Raw genomic sequence first — 23628 nt, forward strand, 5'->3', positions numbered from 1 at the left:
TAGCAATTCATTAATAATACTGCTGGTCAAGCTGGCCTATTGCATAATTTACTGCTACGAGAAAAATGTTGCTATGACGAAAAATCAGTCGTCAGTAATAAAGTTTCTGTACGTAGTGTCAATCCTTGCCAAAAGGTTGACAATGGCTCTTAACAGTAGATCTGTTAACCTTCTTAGTTCCCTTGTCCATAAACAGAAAATTCCAGGAAAATACCGAGTGCCCGTGAAACGGCGTCTCATTGGGAGCGCCCGGCGTCGTCCAGCCTTGCGTGTGGGCTTGCGCCATGCGAGGGGCTCGCCAAATAAAACCGCAAATACCGAGCGCACCTGCCAGTCGGCGTTTCAGCGAACAGCGCCACCGGCAAAACAACTGGCTCTGACAATGCGGCAAGGCTATCGGCATTAGCTATTACTTGTTCAACAAACAGCCAATTCCCCAGCTACGTCGTCGAGGTTGATAGTCATCGCAAAATTAAATAGAGCTGCAATATTGTGTAAACGAAAAATGGCATCTGGCAACAAACAAGCAGAGTTTAATTAATGGCAACAAACAAGCAGAGTTTAATTTCGTCTATATATGTGCTGCCATCTGCGTGATATCACCCACATAAAACCTCCCATAAAGAGAAGTCTCTTGAAAACCCGCGTCCCTTTAGCAGTTCCAAGCGACACAATATGTGCGCTCAGTAAGGTAGTCCCGTCCCCAGAAGCACTTATTAGATTAACGCCGGTCAACTTTGCAATTTTATTAGGGTGGACGGGGGCCCTACGGGCTGCTCATGTGGAGGTCCAAAGAAAGGTCGGTAATCGCATCGCCATGGGGCGAAGTTTTCTTCCTCAGAAGAGCTTTAGGTCACGAGCTGTTTCTGTAAAAGTTGTTTAAGGGTGACGTTGCTTAACCAAAATAAAATCCCGCAATCTCCATGAAGTGAATGATGATGAGAGGGGCGAAGATAAAATGCTTATCGGTAAAACCATGAAACATTCGCACACACCTCATACAAAGACTGGACATGTCAAGCTTTCCACCGCTCCGTTGACAAGCCCGTCGACGACGTCGATGTTTGTGGTGATTATGTAGGGCTTGTTTGGGACGATGAGAATCTCCATGGGTAAGTTGGTGAATTCGGGGTGCGACAATTTAGCCACCTCGACCGTCGCCTTCTGCAGAGCGTCTTGTGTCGCGTATCCCCGGTACGTCTCTTGAGCTCGCAGGCGACGAACGACAACCTCTTCTTCTTCCTCTCCTCCTTGTTGGGTAGCAACGAACGCGTTGAACGTTTTGACCTCTTCGGCCAATCTTTGCTTGGCCAATCTCTAGGGGGATCCTGCCACAGTCATTATCATTCCGCCGTGTATGGCAGCAACGAGGGACGGGACAGGGCCCGAGCAAGAATCCTGAGCTCGCAGGCGACGAACGACAACCTCGTCTTCTTTCTCTCCTCCTTGTTGGGCAGCAACAAACGCGTTGAACGTATTGTCCTCTTCGGCCAATCTTGGGTTGGCCGTCCCTTGGGGGATCCTGCCACAATCATCAACATTCTGCCGTGTACGGCCGCGACAGGGCCCGAGGAAGAGGAGCTTCGCCCCTAAAAAGTTTGTCATTCTGTTATAATCTCCGGTGAAGAAAAATCGCTGGTAGCTATTTTTTGCTAATTACCAAATCTTAAGCAAAAAACATACATAAAAGACAGTTCTCGGCAAAACGTACAAGCTGGCATTCCCACACTACACGCTGTAAGCTTACAGATAACATTCCCAGGCATTGACTACTTTTTTTGTCGTACTGCATGCCTTTGCAGAATTACTCCTTCTGTGAGCATAGCTTCACAGGCATACCATAATAGAAATGCTGACGAATCACGAATGCGTAAATTTTTGCAAAACCGCGACTTCGCGTTTGATTCCAAGCAACCCTTTTTCGTAATGAGTGGTTAATTTGAAAAAAGACTCCTGAGAAATAAAACCATAAATATCATAACCCCGTGATGTGCACTCATTTGTCCTACCACGAGGTATACAGATATGGAGATACAAAACCCGCAGAATAAATTTGGTCCAGTATACATAACCGTAATGAACGTTTCCCTTAATAGAGTGATGTATTCACACAAATTTGACAGGGAATATGACGCATCTATGCTAAAACTGAAACGTCTTTTTTTTCCTTATAAAGAAGGATAGGATGTTTATCACAATCGAAACAGTTGATACGGTTTTCATCTTTTTGTAAGTCTGAGGAGCTTAAGCAAACTCTGTATGCCTCCTGTGCCTTGTATATATACTCCACATATGTAGCGTGCATAAACGGCATATTTTGCCACTTTCGCAAACACAAACGAAACTAAAACTATTCTATTTCTAGGTTATGTGTTTCTGAAAAGGACGCCGAACCTGGTTTTGGAGTTTTGTCGGTCACGGCAACGGTTCTTTAGTCCCACATTTCCGTACAAGGGCCGCTGGACATAAAAGAAGACAAACCCTATCGCTTTCATTATCTCGAAGTATGTACGAAACGCGATAAAGTCGCCAAATGATCATATTTGCAAACGCACACACAATACATGCTTAATTATGCAAATTTCGGCACTTTCATCAAATGCGCTTCCAATATTCAGAATTGCGACTTTCAAGCTCCCTCGTTACTTTCCTTGCCTGCGGATTAGCTCAATGTTAAGATTGTCCGTTACATTGACAGGCATGATGTGACCTCTTGTGGCAAAGGTTAACAGCCAGTGATTTGTGCAAGGCCTTTGTAACATCAAAATTGTTAAGTAGGAAAAGCACTCTTCTCTCGCTAATTCATTCAACTTCCCTCTCTCTGCAGTGCATGTGTGGAAAACAGCGGAAACAAGTAAACATCCATGGAGCAAATCACGCTGAGAATTCAACCTCTAGAATCGTGCGCATGCGCGGAAGTGTGCTAGGCTCCGTGTTGCATTTCAGATGGAATTTCTTCGGAAGTGTAATTTATTTGACCGGACGAATACACTTTGCTATTATTTAGTTATTTGGTGTAAAGAAAAAAATGATTTGACAGAGGTGTAGGAACTAGTACAGGGGCACAGCGACAAAATCGCAAGGAGCTCGAAATAGGGCTGCACACTCCAAAGATACACATTATTTATAAGGTGCAGAACTGTGGAGTGCTACAGAATACCTACTGCCACGTATGGTTCCTGACACTGCTCGGTTATCTCGTATATGGACGATTGTTTTTTATTTTTGCATGCTTCAGAAAAAACACGGTCGTGGGCGGATCTCGAAGTTGTAGTCACAATCAGAACAGTATTCTGAATCCGCTTAGCCACCACGACTGGCAAGGAGAAGTGCTCAGACCGCGTACTTTAAATGCATTTTCCGCATCGGCGATGCAAGGGCTCACTTTCGGAAGGAGCTTTCTCGTCGCTAGGGAGCTCAGTGCGAGATCTTCTGTAGAAGCGCTCATTTCGGTCGACTTCGTCTGATCTCTTCTTAAAGTCTACCGGGCGGGACACGGCAGCTACACCATCTCTTGCTCGGCGTAAACGAACACATCGGCAATTCCCATTAAAGATTAGTGCGATCACAAAAGACAAATGCATAAGGACGCCGCGAAGAAATCACTCGACAGCGTCTTCCGGAAGGACATTAAAATTGCCTCAAAGAATTGACGCACTGAGACTCAAGGCGCCTACTTCGGTCGGAAAACTCTAAACACTCTCGTAATGATGTCATGTCGTCGTTCCTTTCCAGAGAAATATTGTGTCAACAACAGGCTTCTGCACCATCTACTTCTGTTGTCCAAACTGGATGGAACATCTGCAACAACTTGTTTGCGGAGTACGGCTGTTATTTGAGTTAAAGTTGCGAGTTCTGTTGAAGCATGTTAGGGTGTAGCAAAGTTATTAGAAAACACTTGTAAATCCTGATGTTCCGCTGGTCTGTTTAAAGAGACATTAATGTACTAAAGACCTTTGTTAAACCGCGATTCTAGGGGATTTCCAAAGCAGCCTGAAAGACGGCAGGCATAACACGTTTGAAATAGTGGTTTGTGTGCGCCACACCATTTGATAGTGGCGCAAATATTGCCAGAAAGAATAAGAATTATTATCACAAACCTTCCCAAATACTCACAATCTTACGGTCGTGTCTGTGAGACTCCTGAGAGAAAAATATTTTTTTATCTTAGAAGGTGCTAAGAAAAATACGGTTCTTAATCTGGAATAATACACCTTTATTTCCCTGAAGCTCGTAGTGAGATTAGTACACCAAAGAGCGTTATATGTTTTGTGGCGCTTTAAGTACAAATTAGGTGACTTTAGGGCCTGGCGGGCGCACATGAGAGGTGGAAGGTTTCCACTTCTAGGTTCGCTGACTGAAAAAGTTGTGAACACAGTTGGTCACTAACGAGTACTACGAACCTCATACAGTGCTTTCACACGTTCCTGAAATATCGAAAGGTGATCTAGCGCTCCACTCAGTCGAAAATGTGGTACGCGTTCTGTGTAATGGGCTGACATTTCATGTGCATGAGGAAAATGCAAGATTTTGAAATAAAGACTTCAAAACTTTGAAATGCTAACGCGTGTTTGTGGCACCTTGATGCTACAACTGCTGCACCGACTGTATAATAGGGAGTAAGGTAGAAAATGAGTAGTACAGTGTTTTCAGGATTTAAAATTGTGGCTTAGGTTAGGGTAAGCGAAGCTTTATGTTAAGCCAATCAAAATTTACAGAGGCGCCATAACAAAGCTAAAAAAACAGTGGCACCCGCAAACAACCATAAATGCTGGAGAAGAAGCTGACTGGTGAAAGGCAATACAACTAGTGGTTTAAAAAAAAACACCGTGCACAGGCAGTAGAAAGGATCTAGAAAATTTACTGCCATTGGTTCTTGTATCGGCGAAGTGTCGTACTAGTAGCAAAACAGATGGCTATGCTGGCACGTACCCTATAGGTGCTAGTTTACTGGCGTGAAGAACAAGATTTAATGAAAATAAAAATGTCTGTGTCATTAAAGTGTGTGAATGTGGCTTGCCAGGGTAGCGGTAGACGGCTTTGTTGACATGGGAGAAGTCAAAAAAGAGCTCGAACCAAAACAAGTTTGCTCAGAATGCCCTACTAAACAAACTTCATGGGTTACTAGCTGAAGGCTTGGAATTGCTGGACTCATTAGCCTGGGTACATGCCGTGTATTATCATCAGATGAGGATCTAACAATAGTTTCCGCTTTTCCGTGAACAACTTCAATATCGAGTAAATAAAATTCTGCAAAGTGTTAGAATCGAAGTAGCGAAGAGTTCTTGTATAACTGTTGCAAGATACCGTCGGCAAAACAAGTTACTGCGGTTTCTATAGCTGTACTCAATCAATAGAAGGTCATTTATCGAAGGCACGCCTTAATTCTCTAACGTTCACAACCTTACTCTCACGTAACTGTTTATTAACACCTTATAAAACTCAGCACAATCATGAAGTCATCCCAGCGTCCAAATTCCGTATAGGTTTTGAGATAGGACCACGACATTAAGAGTTGATGAGAATATAGCAGAACGTTCCCCTTCTCGTCGAGTTCTCGATGGGACTTGTGTCGAAGCATGCAGTTTTGGGCGCAACGTAGCGTTTAGCAGCTCCGCTGTATAAGCGACAGTATGAACATCTTCGGCTCATTCAGTAGCACCGATGCCAAGGTCAAGTCCACAGGTCTTTGTTCGGTGCTTCATCAGAGTCTGCTTCGTGGTTGTTGCCAAAGCTAAAAAAAAGAGATGGTAGGTACACGCTCACTGCGACAGCAAGAATCGCTGCTTTTAGTCATGGCTTAGAATTGCCGTTTTTCGCGTCTTCTGTTGTACATGAGTGAAATAACCACAGTTGCGACTAAGTGACGAGCTACAAGTGTGTTATTGGGTTCCGACTCTGAGCAACGGTACGTCGCCGCCACTTAAGCACGTATAACATCATCCTCAACTAAGAACTCCCCAATCTGCAACAAACAAATTGAGCTCCAGCAACTTTCTCAAAACCTCACATTGCAAAAATTTGGCTCTAGCCAAGTGGGCTCATCTTCCACCTACGCTTTCACAAGATGCGACCGAGTCCATGGTGACCCACCGTTCCCTGCCTTAAGAACAGGGTATAGCAGCCGACAATAGCGCGGAAATTGGCGCGAAAACATCTGCTGTTTCCAAACGGTGAATTAAATGGACCCAGCCCATCCTATACGATTCTTGGCGCATGGCTGTTTTTTACCAAAACCACACGCAACACTCAAAGATAACTCCTGCGAGACTTTTTCTTGAATGCGTACCGCAGTCTAAGCTTTGCCCTGCGAAGAGCTGATGACGTGTTCCCGGACGACCGAGCCAGTTTAGCCGTGGTTGTCTAGGAGCTTATTTCTACATATTCTATGGTGTACTGGTGTTACCTGTGGACTCCACTGGTGGCACAAAGCACATTTCGGGAGCTTGACATCTAAATGACGACTCTCCATACAACATCGAAGCCTCGCTATTTCATGCACTCAGTTATCTCCGTCATTCCTCATCACGTAGCAGTCCTCCAGAGATTCGTGGTGACCGTCGAACGGTCTGCAGCCACTCCCGCTTTTTGGTGCGCTGTGTGAAACACTTGCCTTTATGCATCCGTACGATAAATAACAGAAGGTATCAATGACAGTGGCAGATTGTGTTTGTCTTCATCCGTGCCGCCTTCAAAAAGTGGTGAAAAAAGGCTGGGGTCAAAGATTTGTAAAGATGTATTAGCCAATAGCAGTGTTCTGTCTCTCCACAATACCAGGTCAAGGCTCGGGAGACTCAATGTTTTGTGCTGTGCGTTGCTTGGTTCTATAGTATAGTTACTCAGATCTTAATTTGAACGCTTGATGTTTGCATGTCTTGCACAATAGGTCGTCTTTCTTATCGCGGACTTCATCAGCCATTTTCAATGTGCTGGCCCAAACTTCTTTTATTTTTTTCAATTAGCCGTCTTTCCTTTGCAACATCGGTATGCCGGATGACGAACATGAATGTCCAATGTGGTGTGCGAACTGATTTCACAGGCCCCGCTATCGGCACCCTTATTTCGTCTAAGGCATTTGAATCATTGAAGCAAAGCACGCTTTCCGCACTGGACAAACAGAGTAGAACCGTGGGCCTGAAAATTATAATGCAGAAAACCAAAGTAACGATCAATAACCTCGGGATAGCACACCTGTTTGAGATAGGTAGCAAGGCAGCGGGAGTGGTTAGCGAATATATCGACTTAGGCCAAGTTGTGACCCCGGATCCCAACCACGAGACAGAGGTAATTAGAAGGATAAGAATAGGGTGGACTGCATACGGCCGACATTCTCAGATAATGAATGACAGCCTGCCATTGTCCCTGAACAAGAAAGTGTGTTACAGCTGCATCGTACTGGTACTCACCTACGGGGCAGAAACTTGGAGGCTCACTAAGATGGTTCAACCTAAATTGAGAACGACTCCGCGGGCAATGAAGCGGAATGATAGGTGTAACATTAAGTGACCAAAAGAGAGCGAAGTGGGTCAGGCAACAAACGCGTGTTAAGGACATATCAGTAGAAATTAATATTAAATGGACGTGGGTGGGGCATGTAATGCGAAGGCAAGATAACCGTTGGTCATTAAGGGTAACAGAGTGGATCCCTAGAAAAGGCAAGTGTTGCAGGGGGCGGCAGAAAGTTAGATGGGCAGATGAGATCAAGAAGTTTGTGGGGATAAATTGATCGCATTTAGCACGGGACCGGGGTAATTGGAGATTAATTGCAGACGCCTTTGTCATGCAGTGGGCGTAGATAGGCTGGTGATGATGATGATGATGATGATTTGAAATATTTTAACCTACTTCTTTTAGCGTGCCTTGCCGCCTTGACAAACCACAAAAGCACAGTGACTCATCACATTATCCCCTGTGGAGCTGCGTCAAGGACTCGTCGTGGTAGGTTTTCGGCTGAACGCTTCCCTATTGTGAATCAAAAGCTTAAGCGCATGCTACACTCATAGATCATACGACAGCCAATGGGGAGCTATGGGTAGGCACACCACATACTCCTGAAGAAACGCTCGAATGATCAGCTAGGCTGCACAAATTGTAAACCAGACAATGTTCCACGATTCATTAGAAGTCCAGGATCTACTGCAGGAATATATCGCTGATATATCATATAACCTTAATGTTTAACATATTTGGGTAAGTAACCCCGACAAACGCATAATATCTTTATTTGTTCTATTTTAGATTTTGAATAGTGAATTTCGCCTTCAAGGCACGGCAGCACATTACTGAAATTTCGCTGCCAATATCACCCAAGTTTGCGTTGTATGGGGTTGGTATTTCTTACACCATACATAGGGTCAGCGCTAGCCAAAGAGGTCACGAACATAACCTACTGCTAATTTATTTTGCTCTGATAGTGCTTCGGACTCACATCAGTTGCGCAAAACAGCAGAATTGGGAGCAATGCTCGGGTATCTGTAAAGCCACATTTTCTCGTGTGTTATCCGTAACTGCAATCCCACGTTGAAGCCGTCTTTGTCATTTCGCTTAAAAAGACGTGGCCCTTGTATTGAGAGTTAAATGGCAAACAGTTTTTAGCACCCCTCATGCTCAGTATGCCCAGTCGCTTTAACCCCTCGGGACTTCTAGAGACCACTATAGCCTCATCAGCACGAGTGACCAGTACGCCTGTCTCTCTAAATCCCCGCCGAAGTTGCATTGTGCAGCGTGTGCAAGGAATGCTCAGGACGAACGAGACTGCCACCTGCCCCCGCTACGTAAACCTAGACGGGTGAGGATCCCGTACGTGGCATACAGCGCATTGAGCTAGAAAATTGGGGTTGTTTCGATGTGAATGCCTCAAGTACAACACAAACTCGAAATACCAGCCTCAGGTATTTTAGAGCGAAGGTGCCAGCCTTTCATTCTTGTTGGTGTTCCGCGGCCCCCATGTCCAAAGAGGATATGGAAGCGAAGTGAATGTCCGTGACAAAGGGGCTCACGCGTCCCCTAAGGGCATCAAAAATAATGATTTAAATATTCATACCTCACCCTTCAGGAATTCATGGGCATCTCGTCCGCCTCCCTCGAGAACATACGACTCGGAGCCATGCGCATGACTTGCTCTGGCTTCGAAGGTATACATAGTGGCGTTTCTTCCATGTCTCTTTCACACCACGCCAACCTTGCTTTTTGCTCTTACCATCTGAGTATACACGTTTCCTCGCTTCATCAGCGGTAACCGCTGCCGGTCACCCCGTTTCTTTACTCTCTTGTAATGTTATTCAGCAGCCATTTAAAAGATCATCAGCCCTGGACTGCATAGCTAATTTTAGTCGCCAGTGATATGCTCCTAATCATCTTAGGCACCATCAATAAAGGCGCATTTCATCCTCTGAACGACTCAGGCCTCTCCCATCTACAGGCTAAATACTGCGCAAAGGTTGTCAGACACTTTTCTGCTGAGGAATGCCACTTTTGACATCATAAGCTTTATCAGGATGGCTTTAGCTGCGTAGCCGTGCCCCACTGGTATCGGAGGATGTTATTCCAACTGACGAAGGCACCACTGCAGACTGCGTATATCCCGCGAAAAATACGGCTGCCTAATATCAGAGTTTAATTGGCGAATCTTTTCTCTTTCACAGCGATATTTATTAGATCGATTTCGCTATATAGGTGTAGAAATTCGGCTAGACACAGCGTTCCCGCTCAATTAAGTTGTACAATTTTTTCTCGTTGGTCATTTTGTACTGCTATTTTTACGTAATTTTTGGCCCCGTCTCAAAGAGACGCTGGGCGTGTCAGTTTTACTCATCTATTTTTGTTGCACGTGTGGCGGCATCATGGCTTCTTGTTGTAGTATGTGCTCGTTGCTTATAAAAATCATGCATCCTGCCTTCAAATGATAAAATTAGGACATAGTTACATTCGTACTTGCTGAAGTAGTATGTGCATACTGATTTAGCCTAGTGATTTAAGGAGTCCAGGAAAAAGATTACGGAAGACATTTAAAAATGTCATTAGAAGCAAATGCTTTCGAGCGATGAGAGCTAAAGCAATTTTTTTGCCCACACGGATGCAGTCAATGCGGACAATTGAAATACCGCAAAAGCAAAGTCCAAAACCGAATGCCGAAACAGAGAGGCTGCAAGGCGTAGACGCTGCTACAAGAGCATACTCAAAAACCAATTGCGTATCTGTGTGTGTACCAGACAAACTAAGCAAAACAATACACGACACGGAATGTTTCCCGTGTACACATCTGGCCTCCCAGAGGATGCCAAGCATTCTGAAGACAAATGGGAAATTGACATTATTGTTGATAGGCGGCTTATGTGTGGTCGTATAATAAATAAATGAATTTTAATTAGATATATTTTAATAATTTTAATTAGATAGAATAATTTTTATAGATAATAAAAATTATGTGCTCGTAAGATAATAAGAAGGGTGAATAGAGTGAAACATGTTCTGTGTGGAGCTCCTGGAAGTGTTCACGCCTTATTGTGTGAAGTTGTTTGCATTGAATTAGGCTGAAAATTACGAATAAGAACATTTCGTTCCTGCTACTCAGCTGTCTTCAGGAATGAGCGAGCAGATGGGAGGGGGTTGCGTGTATCTGTCTTAGTCATAACTTGGATAAAGCCACTTCGAAGAATCTGCGTTGCTTGTGAGTTGCGAATTTTCGGTGTGCAATGTATTGTCTACCTGTGTGTTCCATGTTTTTTACCAGCATTACCTCATTCCTGTGTGTAACCACGGCTTTAAATTGCCGTAGGAGACCACGTCACAGCGTAGTAGGGCCAATGAGACGCTGTGGTAAGAAATTTCATTAATTTTATTCTCCAGATGCGGCAGCGGTCAGGCCCCTCACGCGCAATGATGGATAATTTCGAAATGCGGCACACTTTTTTCCTTTACCGGTTGTTTCAGCACCACGCTTTTTCTTGGTCGATATTAGTGCGAAGCAATGACAACTCTTAGAGATTCCGTAAAGATGATGAATTGCTGTGTCTCTGTGTAGGCTATAAGTTTTGCTATTGAAAATGTCACGTGCTTCAGCCCTTAAGTTAGGGGTTGTCCTGTTTAGTGTCTATGACTAGCTTAAATGTTGTTCATGTGCAGCCCTTCCCACACCAGAAGCAGTCTTCGAGGCACAAGTGCAAAAAGCGGTGTACAGATTTATGCTGTAAGTGCAGGAAATCTTGTAAGCGAAGTTCTTCGGTGCACGCCTTTTGTTGCTTTCTCTCAACGGCCTGTCACATATGGCAGGATATTCACCAAAAGGGAAAAGGGTCACTCATATCACTGGTCCAAATTTCAATAAGCACAAACCCCTGTTTCACTACTTCGGGTCTCACTGGCTGAAATAAAAGGCACAAAAATTGGTACACAGTAACAAATTGCCGCGCATCTGCGCCTTTCGCGTCAAATGTCGACAAAAGACGATAGTCGACTGGCGCCCATGCCAATAAATGCGTCCGTTCTCTTTCCGGCTCACCACTCAGCTGTTGCTATCCTATCGCGTTCCTCCCAAGATAATAGGCCAGAGGTTCGCTCAAGTCAATTTTAATTTAGCGCGTTCCCCTGCTTCATGTCAGGTGGTTCAATGCAAGCCCTGCCGTACGGTGGAGAGTCGTGTCAAACGAGCACCCTACTAAAATGCTTATAGAACCAAGTCGCACTGCTCCCCGAGCGTTCCAAGTGGGACGGGGAAGGCATCCGTGAATTTTTAATAACATAACACTGCCAATGTCACTTACGTATTGATTTCTGCGTTATATTTGCTCAATGTCTTGATTTTGTTCAACAATATTGAGCAGTATCAACATTGACACAAGAATAAAACGTTTAGATCTGGCTTCCGGTATATAAGACAACTGCGCAGCTTCCGTTTCACTTTGGCCGGTGGCTGAATCGAGTCACAGAGACACAGACAAAGGTACAGACAGACCAAACTTTCTGCGTCTAAGTTGCCCAAAAAAGACCATAGTCTCTAAAACAAGTAATCACCAGTTGTGTCGTCAATGATACAATTGAAAGAATGGTTTGCGATGGATGTCGCTGTGAATGAATACCGGACTGATATACATGAAAGTTGATGATCGAAGCACCACTGATCACCACCAACATACATGCTTTGGAAGGGACTTTTGTAAAAAGTACAACAAGGAAGGGGAAGCACGTGGATATTTGTTTGGGAAGTCTCGTTCGCTTCCCCAATGGAGAGTCTCGGAAATTGGAAATAGGCCCCTGCGAGAGGGCCTATTTCTATGTCGTTGTGATGGTGCTGGAAACGCTTTGGTTTATTGGTTTAATTAAATTCTAGCCATCACCCAACAGCGTTCGGCACGCGTACTTAAGAGAAGACCGGCGACTTTCTCCATTTTTGTAGAAGCCACTTTTTTCCGTGCAAACTCCGCTGTGATTGTTGGGGGCAGTAAGTGTGATTTTCAGCAGAATAATGGCTGTTGTTTGCGTGAAATCTAGGCGAAACGTTGGTGTTTACATTTTTATACCAAGGATACTGATTCAAAAGCCGGATCATTCAGGTTCGTGTTGAAGCAAGTATTTGATAATTGTGCCTAGTATATTGCTTTAGTAAACAATTTTAGTGAAAGAGTGAACAGCACTAAAAAACAATTATGAATATTTTTAAACAAAAACTACAGTGTAAGTAGTGAATGGTATGTGAAAAAACTAAAAATAAAACAACTAAACAAAACAATATTTCAAGTTACATCGAACGCATTGGAAAAAGTACCGTATGTTAAGGCGTGAGTTTAATACAAAAAAATGCAGGAAAGGCTATTTACTCTAGAAGAACAAATTATTGAAACCCTAAGCCGCTCCAGCTTAAAAGTTGTATTCATAAGAAGGCATAGCTGGACAACAGGGCGTTCGGCGAGCAATAATAGCGTTCCTGGAAGCCCTGCGGCAAGCTCCATTTCGGGCATCGGAAGAAAGCAAAGGCACTGTCACAAGGCAGAGTTTCGGGGTATGACTTATTTTGCTTCTTTATGTAAACTACCAGCTTGTGCAACTCAACCAACGAAAAAAAAACACGTCGGGGCCGGCCCAGAAACGTTCTTGTTTTGATTTATTACACCAATAACAGCGATCTCCTGCCCGGTGATACCGAACGAAACAGATACCTGGATGCCAGAAAGAAATATCAGGAAATTCAGGACGCTGGTAATCGTGCAAAAGACAAATATCATTCGCCATTGTTTCTTTCGGTGAACGCAGAAAACGTATAAAAGTTTATATGAAAGGCGAAGAAAGCAAAAGACATCGTGCTCCAGCAAAAACTGCAAATCCATCAGCCCAAACCCACTGGAACTGATGCAAGCTGGCTGTCAGTTTTCGCTTCTTTCGCACAAAATAAAAAGAATATGCTTTGGAACAGTTTAGTTCTTGTTGGTTGTGTTACACTGAGCAATTTTTTTTGTCTCTTTGATCATTTTATGATAGCTATAGTATGCAGAGCTGTGGAAGAGTAGCGTCCATATCCATACAATTAGTTAGCAAATTGTAGACCCGCCGGGTCACTTTGAGGGGTGAACAGATGCTGGGAGAAAAGCAGCGGGAGCGCTCAAACACAAACTGAGGTACGTTGGGGCGATACACTAGCCCCTCTCTCGTCACTACATAATCGTGTCCTTCAAAAGCGCAAGTGTATAGGTTTAACATTTGCAAATTTTGTAGGAATGCAGCAATCTCGCTTCCACTGGCAGAGCAGTTGGCGAAATAATGATGATGCACACCTTCTGATGTTTTTTTCTGTTATTGCGACGGAAGTTGCGCTAACGCAGGTTGGCCCTTCGAGGTAACAACAAAAAATGTTTGGACAATTTTAAAACCAAGGAGTTGCCATTTCTCCTTCAAAGCGTGAAGCTCATCGATGCTTTGGAATTATCCACTCAAATGGTCTCCCATGGGCTTCCCGCATTTTTCTCAGTTCTTTAATATCTCAACATACCTGTTTGCCTGTTCTGCTCGCTGTATTAAATTGATAGCTATACGTGTTTCTTGTGCATTCTTTCAGAGTATTTTAAGTTTTTTTAAAGTTGACTGTCAAATTACCAATGATCATTAGCAAACTCACCCATTCTCAAGTAATTCATACAACGCATACAAAAATCCTGAGGGATCTATGCGCCCGTTTCTAACGCGATGGGAAAAACCATTACTTTATCGCACAAAAATAACAATTTAAGTCATTCCTTGTTTGGTAAAATATTCCTGGATCAGTCGCACAGTATAACTTTTATCGCCCGAGTTCCAACTCACGTCCAGGCATCGTATACCAAGGAGACTAAGATGCAAAGGCAAATAAAAATTCGCCTTGAATCTGCTTGTGTCAGCGCAAAGGGTGTCAAAGACGATAGTCCTCTGCAGCCCCTGGCCCCTACCTCGGTCTCTCGCCTGGCTCCCCTCACGCTCTTTCTTTCCTCTCTCACTCATTTCATTATGCACTCCTTAGATGGTGCCTCAATTCAGTTGAAATTTTCTATATTCCTACCGCTCAAACGCAATCTGCACGGTGAGCGCGCGCAGTTAAGTTTTAGGGGCGAAGCCACTTAGGTGCTACGGCTGTTGGCGTCTCCTGTCGCCGTTGTACCACGTAGTCACGGTACTAATACAGCGCGACACTGGTTTTTGCATGTCTCGCACTAGAACCGACCGCGCGCACAAAACTGTGTGTAATGGATAAAACCGGTTCAAAATAAACTACCTTGATTTAAAGATTTGTGGAACGCTCCCTGTCCGCTGCAGAAATCGTCAAACACAAGTAGAAGCTGTTTGTGGACGAGTTATGATTTATGTTACACTCAAGTACGCAGCGGCTCTCTACACAAGGCCTGAGCGGGTGGGGTGGTCCGTCGAAGCAAGAAAAGGCATATTTAAAAGTGCCATCCTAGTACCCCACGCCCCGCCCCCCAATCGGGCGAGGCGCGAGCATTTCACTGCACTCGCATTGATCCATCCACCCCCCTACCTCAAAATGGGGAAATTGGTCATGCAGATTGCATAAATCCGGTGCAACGCTAGAGAGGGCGCCACTGGCTCATAAAGTGCGCAATTGCTCCTCCCACCGGTGCTTCTCCGGCGCAAAATCAGCGCGCGCCATATGGCAAGAGAGGGATTTACAATGTTTGAATGCACTTATACACTGCATGCTTCGCCCCTCCCCACGTTTCACGTTAGTGGAGGTGGCCCTGGATTTTGCGTCTATAGTCTCGCCTGCTGTTTATTAAATTAAACTTCTGACAGCTTAGGTGTAAAAAAACTCCCCAGCACCTCCCCTAGGGGGATTGTGAGGATGCAGAAATGCGAACGTCGAACGCAACGTCCTCGGGTACCATGCGAGGAAGGCACCGCATAACCTTCGATACGTCGATGGGCACGTTCACCGCCTGTCCCTTGATTCCAAACTGCCCGTTGCCTCGAGTCAGCCGCTTGATGCTCATGAAGGGGAGTCGAGGCGCGATGAGCCGCTCTTCGACCGGGTTCAGATCGGGAAGATGCGCCGGCCGAGGAGGGTAACGGTAGCCAAAACTCACGCAGCCCTCTTCTTCGCAGCTTTGTCTTCTTCTCCTTGTTCTTCTTCAGCGGTTCCCCTGCGGGAAGATGACGATGGTGGTTGAACGCGAAGCTATCTCGTGATGGATTGTTTGGTTGCCCAATCCCTAGGGGCATCAAGCCACAATCATCATCTCACGCAGCCCTCCTCTTCGCAGCTTTGTCTTCTTCTCCTTCTTCTTCTTCAGCGGTTCCCCTACGGGAAGATGACGATGGTGGTTGAACGCGAAGCTATCTCGTGATGGATTGTTTGGTTGGCCAATCCCTAGGGGCATCATGCCACAATCATCATCAGACGCGCTGCGCACACCGGCCAAGGGACGCACGACAACCCCGGACTATAATGCATTTCTGCATAAAAGGCCATTTGCCTACTTCTGGTCTTTCACTGGGCTGTTTATAACAACTGATGGTGTTTTATTACCATAACAATTTTTCTAGACCTGTCTCTTGGTGTAGCTAGTACCAGCTACAAACGGCAGCACAAACTCGGCGCTGTGAGGGCGAGCTTGTCTGTTCTCGCCACTCGAGGCGCGAGCGCACGTGCACTTCGAGGAGAAGTTCACTCCACAGATACAGCAACAAACGGTGGCAGAGTGTTCCCCAATTATTCGTCAGCTGGTCCACTGGCTGTATCCACGTGTGCATTTTAAAGGGTTGCCTGACAGATTCATCGTCGTCTTCTTCTGCACGGTGACCCTGTGGTGCGCCGGCCGCCGTGAGGCACCGATCACGTGCGCCGCAACTCCTCATGTGGCGGAAGCGCAAGCGCGAGCCTCGATGACGCCGGGCGGTCGCCGAGAGGTGAGCGCTCACGTGCGCTCTGGGTTTTGTGTCTCCGTCGGACGCATTTGTGTCGGCATAAACAGCTCTGTTCTTAAAAGCAATACCGCACAAGTGACATCTAATTTTAACAGCACATCTGTTTCAGCTTGTGGTTTTCGTTCTTTAAACAGCACGATCTGACGTCTTTTGCAGCAGTGTGCGTTTTATGGGCAAAATCCCTTAGGGGTTCAGGCTGTCTGCGTCGCCTGTCGTCATCATCGTTTCTTGTAGTCACGCTACTAAAACCCCTTGACACTGCTTTTCCAACCCCTCGCGCTAAAAAGTTTGGTCTCCCTGGCCAAAAATTTTACCAACTTCCCGTAGGGAAACCCTGAGTAGTATGCGAAGCAGCCATGGGGTCGACTCAATTTCCCATTAGTTTTCTGTTCGATCGCGGGCTTGCGGGAGGAGAATGAGGGGAGCGGAGCGCGCGCGCGCTTCATTTATACCGCGGGGCTACAGTGGCGCCCCCAGCGGAATATTCAGCGGCTACCGTCGCGTCTCTAACCCTAAGCTGCTTCGCATTATCGCGCGCGGAGCTGCAGGTGTTGCCATTCGTTGCGCAATCCCGGAGAGCAGAGAAGGAATGCCGGAGAGGAGAGGAGCGTCAGAGAGGAGAGGAGGAATGTCTCGTATGCTACTCAGGGTTCCCCTAAGGGAAGATGATGACGGGGGTTGAACGTGAAGCTATCTCGGGATGGATTCTTTGTTTGGCCAATCCCTGGGGGCATCCCGCCACAATCATCATCAGCGGTGCCTGGCCAGGCATGTGCAGTGGGTGTGTGTACGCCGCACAACGGCGCCCACACAACGGCGTAGGGAACAGGCTCGACCCTAAGCTTCTCCGCATCTAAAACGCGTACTAGAAGAATACGCCGGGAAACTCCTTTTCCAACACCTGGTGTTTGAACACTTGGTGCTTCAAAGAAACGAAACTTTTAAAGCAAAGCTGTATACTCTACCCCCAAACGGTTTCATGTTCTTGAGAAAAAAGGCCAAGGCCCCAAGAGTACACTTACACAGCATGCTTCACCCCTTCCCAGTTTTAAAGTTCGTAAAGATGGCACGGCGTTTTCTACCTCGCTTCTCTTCTAAACCATTTCGATGCGTATGTTCTTCAACCACTATCCAAAGGCAACCCCAACTTCTGAGCATAATCACAAGTGCCCTGGTACTTTTTGTTATGGGCATGTATTTTCATTCCAATATTCCTCATTGTTGCTTTTCTATTAATAATTTAAGATGTGTAAGAAATTCTGACAGCTTTAGTTGTCGTGAAACACTTATGGGAACATGTATTTCGTTTTCGAAAATTTTTTTCACATATTGGGGCTGCTGAATAGTTACAGACTAAGAGAGACACAAAACCTTTGCGCTTAGACAGCTGAGGAAAAACCATCGTAATTATAAGCACCTGGCCTGGCAAACCGCATCTGATATTGCTCTCAACGTGAGCACACCGGACGCAAGCACATGTCTTACCCAACGCTGCCTAACCCAGATAAGTAAACAAATAAATGTCTGCGGTTTAAAGCTCGCGTGCCATGTATGAGATTCGGGCTATCTATCCATTAAAGGGTTAAGGAGAGTGTTAAATGGCTACCGACATGTTGTGGAGGGTCGGAGCTGACACGAACAGAAATCCGAAGTGATCACAAGGAACCAGGTGGTGTTAGTCACGGAACTCATGGTAAGTTGATGGGCCTCTGCGGTGAATACTTGTGCAACTTGATTTTGGACGCGTTCTTTATAATCCAGTGTACTCCGATTTCCCTGCCCGTGCATTTAACATAAGAGCAGACCAAACGCTTCCAGTGCGCCTGAAGTCTGAAACATTCCTACCACCACATTTTGGTTCTTGTAGTGATCAGAAATCTTTTGTCAAAGAGGAGTCGTAGCTAGCTATCAGAGAATAAACTGTTGACGATGGAATGAGCGGGTAAAAGGTTACAGCTGATTTCGGGAACTGGTCTCGTCGGTTATTGAAGCGCAGATATCTGAAATTGAAGATGCCCGTCAGAAATATTTAGAAACTGACGGGAATTAGGTAATCAATAGAAACACATGAACTATCGCAACATCAGCAAGCTCTTTGTACTGCAATGCGTGTAAGATTCCTTTTGATATTTCTGCCGTGAACATTGTGAACACGAGGTACTAGAGCGAAATATTAAAGTGTTCTGGGGCGTAATAACTGGTGTTACATTTCCCCGAAATGGTGGTCCATTAAAATAAATCAACCTGCCATAAAAAGGAAATAAAATCAATGTGATCGTACAAAGTGTGTGGCTTCGCTTGTTCTATTTAAGCAGCGAAGAGCTATGGCCGTTCATGATATTCGCTTGCAATCTACCACTGAATATTACAGAATGTCGACGAAAACAGCCACCCAGCCGCCACCTCTGATGACAGGATTACCATAAGTATAAAACTTTCTAGTTCCGCATATTTATTAGCATCACAAAAGTAGCTTTCCCTCGCAACTCTGTCTCGTTCGCAATGTTTTGCCCTCACACTTACTCTGACTTTTTGGCCTGACCCTTCCTGCAAGAGATAAGGATGAATAAATTATGCCAGTATCCTTGTTTTCTTATACTCGCCTCGGTGATGCGACAGCGCATTCAAGCGCTGGGCGACCACTGCAGTAACGCACTTTCCCATTAGCGTAATTTATGGTCGCACCACATAGAACCGGGTGTAGTGGACTTGCATTGCACATTTGTACGACAAGCACGCTGCTACGCGCAAGAGAGTAAGAGCACAAGCAAATACACGAGGAAATGTATACGTCTTATCTGAGAGGAAATTCATAAAAAAGAGCCCTTTTCCTGTCGTTATGTGTGTTTCTTTATTTTCCGCATACTTCATTTATTCTCACCTATGCTTTCTCTGTATCCAACCTGCTACGCTCATTGCATCGCTTACAGACGCTTATCCCGGCCCTAATGTTGTAATGTTGCCCGAGGCCCTACTCTTCGCCTCCAATCGCCTACGGACGATAATTTGTTACAGCTGAAACAGTTCAGGAAGCGTCCGAACATTCACCATACATCAGGAAGAAGGTCGTTCAGTGAAAATTCAATTTAGATTTGTTGCATGCGTCATACATTCGAGGTCCATTTATTTATAGCAAGATTTTGCTTTCCTTGCGCAGGCATGGGAAATAGGTTGTGAGTTTCAAGTTTGGCTCTGAATAGTGCACGATAAAACCACACAAATGATTCATATTTGTCTAGGATAAATTGCCCTCACATTGAGGGTATCAGTATGTTTATTACAAGCGATAGAGGCAAATTAATTCAGAATTTATTTTAACGAAGCACACCGACCATGCGCTGTACAGTGAAAATACCTAGGCGTGTTGCATGGTGTTGCAGGACAGAACAAACTGCTTTTGCAGCAACGCTAAAGAAGGAAATGCGAATGAAAATAATGGGCCGCGTATATACCACATTGCAGCAAATGTTGCCGAAAGTGAAATTCGTCAGCTTGCCTTGTCATGTAAACGCCTTTCTTCTCGCCACCGACCCATGTTCCGCTCTTCCCTTCCCTTCTTTCTCTCCCACGGAAAGCAGAGAGAAGATGTGCTAAAGTCAATTCAATTTTGTCGCGTTCCAATGCGCGCGTGTCATTTATTGGAACCTTTTTTGTCACTGTTAAATATGTGATGCTGCCACGTGCTGCAGAATCGCCTAAAACGCACAGTTAATCGCAATAGGACAAAAGTAAATAAAAAACCACTGTGAGTGTCACTTATGTTTTGACGTTTTCCTTCAAAGGTGCCTACACGTTATCTCTTTTCCTTAGCAATGTTGACAAGTATAAAGTGCGTGTCCAGATTTTGTGGTTTCGGGAAAGTTTTGCATATATAAACCTGTCGTTCAACCATAGCTTTAACGTTTGGCCAGAAGCATCAATTTAGGGACAGACAGAAAGACATGCATACATACGATGACACTTTTGAAGTTTTATCTGCCCAAGAAATATGCTCCTTAAAAATGACCCATTGAGCACACAACGTGACGTCTGAAGCCTGGTGTCTGTGGAACCTTCGTTGCGACGTGTACCACATAGCCGCAGTGCTGTATTCGATAAGTCTTTCCACAAAGTTCCCTAACATTTTCCAGGCGGCATTGTAACGTTACGCTGTGACGTATAGGTATGCTGACCTGCACCCGTAGACTGAGGTATTATACGTTCCGCGCTGGTTGGCACCTCATAACCTCAATTGTACGGCAACCGATGATTATTCAACACAAGCGAGATCACATGGCCGCAGAAGCGTTTCAGCCAGCGCTCAACTACGGGAGTTGCCGTTTTCTATACGGCCCAATACATAGGCACAATAGCATACTCAAGAAAATACCATACGTGCCTTACACCGACGTAACCGCCACAAGCGATCCAGTCCTCTCTGCATGGCAGTAGCACTAGCCGTGTCGCTATGACTCTCAAGCGTCTATATCTCGGCGGGATAACATCAGCAGTACCGCAATTTGAATGTACCAGCAAATACATCGCTCCTACCCCGTTCGTAACCTGAAAACCCTGCTGTTATCCCCTCTGTAGCGCAAAATGGCTAGGAGCCCTCAGTGGCGTTAAATCGTAAAAACTGATTTATTGTGGGGTTTCACGCTCCGATGGAACACAGGCAATGAGGAGCGCCGGAGTAAAGGGTTTCGGAATAATTTTGGCCACCTGGGATTCTTTAGCGTGCGCTGAAATCTCGTATACACGGGCTTTTTCGGTTTTCGCCTGCATCAGAAATGCGGCCGATGCTGCCGGAAATCGCACCCGCGTCCTCGTGCTCAGCAGCACAAGCCGTAAGTCTTCTTTGCTCTTTGAAGTTTTGGGGCCAATCAAAGACTCCAGGCGTGCAGACGGGTTGCGCTCCGTCCCAAGTGTCTTGGAGTCATGCCAATTTATTTCGTGTCTGGGCTTTTGGAAGCGTTCCGACATGGCGTTAGAAACAGTGTTTCCTCTTTGCATATCGTACTGGTGTTGGTTCAGGCGCTGGCAGAAAGCACCGGATTGGCGTCCGTATACTGTTGCGCAGTCCGCGCAGCCGATCCAATAAACGACACCGGGGAAGTTTCAACGCGGAAGGCTTTCTTTAACAATACCACCTCACCGCGCAATTTCCTTAAAGGTGCGTGCGGAAGTTGCACGCTGTGTTTGCGGCAAATACGCAGCCCGCTTTCGTTTATTCCAGGTACTACAAACGGAACCATGGCGGATTTGGGCTTTTCTGTGCTCTGGCTCGTTACCCTTTTCTCGGAGGGAAGCACTGCAGAAGGTAATATTTTGCCCTGGGTCCTCTCGAATGAGCCCGGATATCCTTTCTTGCAATTTCTTCTGATTGCTAGCAACATTTACTGGTACGCAACTTTCTCGGAGCAGGTACGTCAGGTACAACTTTTTAACCCAGTGACCACGGCACGGTTTCCAGTGCCACCACGTAACACGTGAAAGTTACTGGAAACGAGACAAACTGGGAAGACACCAAGATACTGGTGATAGAGCACAATATATCGGCACGCCTTAATGCGCAATCTTTGATTATCGAGACAACACCGCGCACGGTTCACAAAACTAGCCTATGCGTGCATCCAAGCTACGCCAAATCTCTGAAAGAATATCATGGCCCCCTTGCAGTCAATGAACTATTCTGAACAAGGGGACTGTAGCGCTTTCGAAACGTCATTTTTTAAGTTTTCGCCTGGCCAGGGACCTGTATTTCCTCTTTTATAAATCAATCTCTGCTTTCTTACGTAGGGAAAGCGCATCAGTAAAAAAACCGGGGTAAACATCGGTGATATTTGAGCCCTCAATATGAAAACTGTCGCAACACAAAGCGCAGACCCCATCAATCGAGAAAAATGTCAGGGAACGCTTACCCGCTTGTGAATATCTAAACTTTATAAATAGTTCGAACTCACATCAGGGGGTCATATACCACTAAATATCGCCCAGCTGGAGCATTCCTGTTCACAGAAACAAATAAATCAAGACGAAGGTTGTGCAGAAACATCCATCTCAGCCTTCGCTTGTTGCTCTGGAAACGATCTCCAATACTTTCACCAGGGTATGCAAGTAACCACCAGGCGTACCTCAAACTCTACGAACCTTTCTCAGCCTACTGACCGTAAATTTTGCGTCAGAAACTGGTGTGCATACAAATGTGCGTTACATTTATGCTGTCTAAGCGTGAGAAAAAACATTGCACATGTATTGAGGATGTTGTCTCAAAAAAGTTTCATATTTATTTTTATGCGAACATTACCAAAATTCTACTCGTAATTGGAGCAGTTTTCTGATCCCTTTCGTTGAAATTATGACAGCGCGCTTTGTTTGCATTCATTTTTCTAAATCACCAAAGCAGATCAGAAATACCATACGGCGCTGAAAGGAGATATAAAAAATACACGCTAAGAAAAAGTCCCTCATTATATCGTTCGTGGCCTTTGAAGATCTCATTGTGCCATCTTGGTGCACTGATGTAAAAAAATTGAGCCGAATTTGTGATGGTATCCTGCATAATGAATTGTTTAACAAGTTTTACCGTTACTTTTGTCGTCGGATCTCTCGGGTTGAGGTGGAAGCTGGAGAAAGGAACTTCCTTCATAGATGGGATTGTAATGTCCCACACGTCAAAACATCGCGAAGTAGCTACGCCTTTCCAAGCGGCCTCTCCGGAACAAAATTCCTCAGTGAAACAGCAGTTTGATAAAGTAAACAACACTTTCCAGGTGTCTTAACTGCATTTAAAGCAAATGCTCTAAACTCATGGTGATCGTGTGTAAACAGAGTAGGCTGTTTACTTGCTGTGTGAATTGTTCGTCAAGCAAAAACAGAGAAGCTAGTGTTTTAAATTGTATGTTTGCCTTTCACAATGCACTACATTTTGCACCGACAAATACTTTAAACACCGCACTAGCCGGAGCATAAATTCGAACTTTTTTTTGTTCATTAGGAACGTTCCTAAAATTACGTACGACGGTATCGGTTCGTTACCGTGTAAACGACTGTTTCTAAAACATCTGCAAATTTTAAACAGTAAAAACGACAAGAGGGCTGTCCAGGGCATGAACCCTATACTGAGTTTCAATTCGGACTAATCCTTTCCACTGTCTGCTTGTCTCTGCTGCTTCTGTCTCTATTCCAGATATTTTGGCGTGTGTCCTCATGCTCGCTCCATGTCCCGAACAAAGGGTTCAG

Source organism: Haemaphysalis longicornis, unplaced genomic scaffold (assembly GCF_048455015.1).
Source record: "Haemaphysalis longicornis isolate Haplotype H1 unplaced genomic scaffold, Haemaphysalis longicornis Haplotype H1 scaffold_3, whole genome shotgun sequence".
In the NCBI taxonomy this organism is placed as follows: Eukaryota; Metazoa; Arthropoda; class Arachnida; order Ixodida; family Ixodidae; genus Haemaphysalis; species Haemaphysalis longicornis.